The following is a 6,000-nucleotide window of genomic DNA, read 5'->3' on the forward strand; positions in this document are numbered from 1 at the left end:
GGAAGTCTCGCCTGATATTTTGGACTTGCCACCTGATGACACCCCGCAGCCCAAACTTACTGAAATCTTACAAGCAGTCCACAAGTGCACCACTTCAGTAGGTGACCTTAAAGAGCGGTTCGATGGGCTCACGAAAATGGTCTCCCTATTAAGACAAGACCTCCAAAAAATAAGGGAGAGGACCACGGCTGTGGAGGGTAGGATCAGTGATTTGAAAGATCAATTACCCTCTCTCACCAGGGATACCAGGATGGCTGTACAGCAAATTATACAGGCTAACAACAAAGCGGATGACATAGAAAATCGCCTCAGGTGTAATAATGTTGGCATTGCGGGGCTCACTGAGAAGATTGAGGGCCGAGACCCTACGGCATTCACAGCGCAATGGCTACAAGAAATATTTGGTAATCACCCCATTATTACATAGAACGTGCTCATCGGACACCACCTTGGCCCCTCCCACCTTGCATTCCAGCTAGGTCCATGCTGGCCAGACTTTGAATTACAAAGACCGTGAGATAATCCTTAGGCTGGCATTAGAGAAGGGCTTTGTTCAATTTAAGGGAACTAAAGTTTCATTCTATCCTGATTTTTTAGCAGAGATGCAATGCAAGAGATCTAAATTCGCAGAGGTGAAGAAACGGCTGCAGAGGCTTCAAGTGACCTACGCAATGCTTTACCTAGCCAAGCTGCATATCACAGCCAGAGGGCAGTCCATCTTCTTTGAAACAGCCTCTGGTACAGCAGCATGGCTTGATCATAATGAACAAAACCTCCAACGACGTTGAGATGCCAACAGGGGTGACTGACATCTGTGAGGACTATATGCCACAACCAATATGGTGCCTTTTGTTAACCCTTGAGTTATATATTCTTCAAGGGGACATGTTAAAGTTAGTTTGGTTCAGCGATTGAAACAGCTTCTGACAAAATGCTTAGTACATCACTCAGAATAATGGAAAAACATGTAAGCCATGATTACACGCACCCATCTTGATATGTGTTGCGGTTCTTGTGGTACTCCTTTTTGTGCCCAGTTTTGAATAGATGCACACATGCATCTATTCAAAACTGGCCATCTGGGGTGAGAAGGGAGATCGCTTTGACTTTGTCACTGGTGATTGCGGCCCCTCGGCTCTCCAGTGATACATCACCCTATAGAGATGCTACTGTTGCTCAGTTACGCATTGTTCTGAAACTTTTGCATCAATACCTTCTTGTTCGTCACTATTTCAGTCCTGACTCCTCAACCTTCAGCCGACCAAAAGGAAGTCTTCATTTACCTCTTAGTTTGTGAGAGTCTCCTCACAAGGAACCTGGTCTTTTATGATACACAATATGTCTACCACCCCAATAGTTTAGTGGAATGTCCGAGGAGTGCATGATATACTAAAATAAACCATGATCACCTCTTGTCTACAGAAATTCCATCTGACCATTGTAGGCCTGCAAAAACTCCACCTCACAAGGGACACAGTGAATTTTTACACTGACCTGTATAATCCATGTGACAACTATTCTGATGAGGCATTGATGTGCTATTTACAATCCACACCTTTACCAGCTTTGACCCAACAGGCCTGCTTAGAATTAAATGCACCGCTCACATTGGATGAGTTGAGAACAGTAGATGCTTCTTTCCCCACTTAGAAAGCGACCAGGTATGATGGTATCCCCATGGAGGTATACACACAATATGGGGAGGTTATTCTACCTAAACATTTGGAAGTGTTTAATGCCTCTTTGAAGATGGGACAGCTACCTACATCCATGTCCAGGGCAAATGTTATTCTGTTTCTTAAGCCAGTTCTAACAGACCCATTTCTTTATTGCAAAGTGATGTAAAAATGCTGGCAAAAGTATTGGTCTAAAGAGTGAACAAAATCCTTTGATCTATTGTCCATCCAGACCAGGCAGGCTTCATGCCACGTAAGTCCACTGCTACTAACCTTAGAAGGCTCTTTTTAAATTCCTTTTTTTGGGTCCAGTGGTGGAGGAGGGCATCGTTATTGATGATGGATCTACATCAGGGGACATTTTTTTTTTATAAAGAAATTGTCAAAAACTGTGTGTGCGTTCTTATTTCTTTTTGACACTTCTTTTGGTAAATGATTAGGGGTACAATGCACCCCCACTAATTCACATAGGGAGGCAAGATCTTGGGGCCCCCTTGTTGCATTCTGTGCCTGACTTCCTGTGTACTGTCCATGTCTACCATTGTGCTTGTCTTCCGCCTGCCCTGACCTCGAACCTTGTACTCTACAAGCGAGTGGTCTCCCCATTTTTCAGCTGGGCGTACCTGGGGGTTGTGACCTGCTTCCAGCTTGCTGCAAGCCCATCCCCGCCATCAGGGTCTCTAGTGATGAATCAGGCTGGGGCTTAGACTCTGCACCCTGTGGAACCCTGAGTTGGTAATCTACAAGATCTTATTATCATTAAAACCTGACACTAACTTCTACTGTATATATTATTTTTTCAGATCAGGGAAGTGCACCATTACAGCAGCATAATCTTGGTTCTTGGCCTTGTCAATGATAACAAGAGACTTGTGAGTAAGAAGGAAAAAAAGGTTACATTTATATTTTTAACCTGGTTAAAGAAACACCACAGATGCAGAAGTGCCCTCAACATCTCTAAATCACAAGATCTCATATGTATAATAGTAAAAATTACTCTTAAAAAAAGTATTGACATGTTTGCAAAAATGTTTTTTCTTTTTTTAGATTAGTTTAAGGTGATAATGCAGCCAAGTATTGATCATTCAGATGTCTCCATAGTCTTAATAATCACAAAATGTGCTTTTAAATAAGTCATCACTTATATTTGTAGCTGCAATCATTGTGGAGCAATTCATCATTAAAGCTTCCAGCGAAAGCACTGCGGTTAATTTGCTTTGCAGTGCCTGCAGTTAGGGGCGTTGCTTCTGCTTTTGTTTTATCATAGTTGCTGCTTTTTAATGTAATGCAATTACTTGAATGTTCATAGCTTGCTTTAAATCAGTGTATATTCTTCCTACAGTTCTCAATCATTTTACTTATTTCCAATAAACAGTTAACAAAATGGTTTTGAGAGAAAAAAAATAATCGAAATATATTATCCTAACATCAAAAATAATGAGCTCTGTGAAATTATCATGAATAGCTTCCCAGGGATTACATGTCATTTCATTGACTTCTATATAAAGGAACACTATTCTGTAGCATTAAATCATTACCAGCAGGTTATACAGTACAATACTGTAAGTGCATGAGATTAAATTTGATATAAACATGTATTAAAGAATGATAAAAGTTTGGTTAAAGCCAACCTAAAGTCGCAATCTGCCTTGAATTCAGACCCTTCCTGATCTGTCTTCCTTCTAGAAAAGCTAAAAAGACCAGTCAGTGTATCTGCCTTTCACATTTCTTGTCCCTGGGTCATGGCTTTTGGCATGCTGTATCAGGGAATCAGCAACTCCAGATCAGAGGTAAGTATTTGGCTGGTCTCTTAGCTTTTACTGGAGAAAGGCAGCATGGGATGTGGAGGGTGGCAGGTGGACCTTAATTCTGTTTGCAACTTTAGGCCTACTTTATTCCTTGAATTAATAAAGCATAATTTACTGATTTTATTGTACTTCATTGCTAGATTGATATACACCGATCAGCCAAAGCATCAAGATCAGTGACAGGTAAAGTGAATAACATTGGTTATCTCATGACAATAGCATCTGAAAGCCTGCGGGATATATTATGCAGCAAGTAAATATACAGTGCCTTGCAAATGTATTCACCCCCCTTAACATTTTTTGTGTTTTGTTGCCTCACAACCTGGAATTAACACAGATTTTTTGAGGATTTGCATCATTTAATTTACAGAACATGCCCACAACTTTATAGATGTTTTTTTTATTTATTTTTTTGTATTGTGAAGCAAACAACAAATAGGACAAAATAACAGCAAACGTCAATGTGCATAACTATTCACTCCCCTAAAGTCAATACTTCGTAGAGCCACCTTTTTCTGCTATCACAGCTCCAAGTTGCTTTGGATAAGTCTCTATGAGCTTGCCACATCTTACCACTGGGATTGTTGCCCATTCCTCCTTGCAAAACTGCTCCAGCTCCTTCAAGTTGGATGGTTTGCGCTTGTAATCAGCAATCTTTAAGTCTGACCACAGATTTTCTATTGGATTGAGGTCTGGGCTTTGACTAGGCCATTCCAACACATTTACACTTACATTTACACTTAAAGCACTCAAGTTTTGCTTTAGCAGTGTGTTTGGGGTCATTGTCCTGCTGGAAGGTGAACCTCTGTCCTAGCCTCAAATCACACACAGAATAGTACAGGTTTTGCTTAAGAATATCCCTGTATTTAGCACCATCCGCCTTTCCCTCAACCCCGAGCAGTTTCCCAGGCCCGACTGCTGAAAAACATCACCACAGCAGGATGCTGCCACCACCATGTTTCACTGTGGGGATGGTGTGCTTTAGGTGATGGCATTTTCTTTGATGGCCAAAAAGTCAACTTTTAGTCTCACCAGACCAGATCACCTTCCTCCATACATTTTGGGAGTCTTCCACATACCTTTTCACAAACTGAAAATGTGCCATTTTGTTTTTTGCTAAAAGTAATGGCTTTCTTCTGGCCACTCTGCCATAAAGCCCAACTCTATGGAGCGTTTGGCTTATTGTAATCCTATGTACAGATACTCCAGTCTCTGCTGTTGAACTCTGCAGCTCCTTCAGGGTTACCTTAGGTCTATGTGCTGCCTCTCTGATTAATGCCCTCCTTGCCCGCTCCGTGAGTTTTGGTGTGCAGCCGTATATTGTCAGGTTTGCTGTAGTGCCATGTTCTTTCCATTGGGTTATGATAGATTTGATGGTGCTAGAGATCATCAATTATTTGGATACTTTTCTATAACCTAACCCTGACTTGTACTTTTCAACAACATTGTCCCTTACTTGTTTGGAGAGTTCCTTGGTCTTCATGGCAGTGTTTGGTTAGTAATGCCTCTTGCTTAGGTGTTGCAGCCTTTGGGGCCTTTAAAAAAGGTGTGTATATGTAATGACAGATCATATGACACTTAGATTGCACACAGGTGGACATCATTTCACTAATTATGTGACTTCTGAAGCTTTTTATGGGCTTCATAACAAAGGGGGTGAATACATACGCACATGCCAATTATCATTTTTTTTTATTTCTGAAAAATAGTTTTAAGTATATATTGTTCTAATTGCACTTGTGTACTTGTCCATCACATATGATTCATAAAAAAAAAAAACATTGAACTAAAGGCTGTATTGTAACAAAATAGGTAAAAAGCCAAGGGGGGTGAATACTGCTGGTAAATCTTGGGTCCTGACAGTCATGTGGATGTTACTTTGACATGTACCGCCTGCCTAAACATTGTTGCTGACCAGGTACACACTTTCATGAGAATGGTATTCCTTGATGGCAGTGGCCTATTTCAGCATAATACACCTGCAAAATTGGTTCAAAAATGGATTGAGGAACCCAACAATGAGTATGTGTGGGATGTGCTGGAAAAACAAGTCTAATGCCGCGTACACACGATCATTTTTCAGGTTGTAAAAAACAACGTTTTTCAGGCTCTAGAAAAAACAAAGTTTTTTTCAACTTGATCATTAAAAACGGCCTTACCTACACACGATCGTGAAAAAAAAAATGCTTGAGAAAAGCGCTGTGACGTACAACACGTACGACGGCACTATAAAGGGGAAGTTCCATTCGGATGATGCCACCCTTTAGGCTGCTTTAGCTGATTTCATGTTAGTAAAAGACGATTCACGCTTTCCTGTCTGTTACAGCGTGATGAATGTGCTTACTCCATTACGAGCGGTAGTTTTACCAGAACGAGCGCTCCCATCTCATAACTTGCTTCTGAGCATGCGCAGATTTTTCACATCGTTAAAGCCCACACACGACCATTTTTTACAACCCGAAAAACGACAATGTTAAAAATGTGAAAAAATAGAGTAACCCGAAGAAGGTTGTGAA

This window comes from Rana temporaria, chromosome 3, assembly GCF_905171775.1.
Source record: "Rana temporaria chromosome 3, aRanTem1.1, whole genome shotgun sequence".
Taxonomy (NCBI): domain Eukaryota; kingdom Metazoa; phylum Chordata; class Amphibia; order Anura; family Ranidae; genus Rana; species Rana temporaria.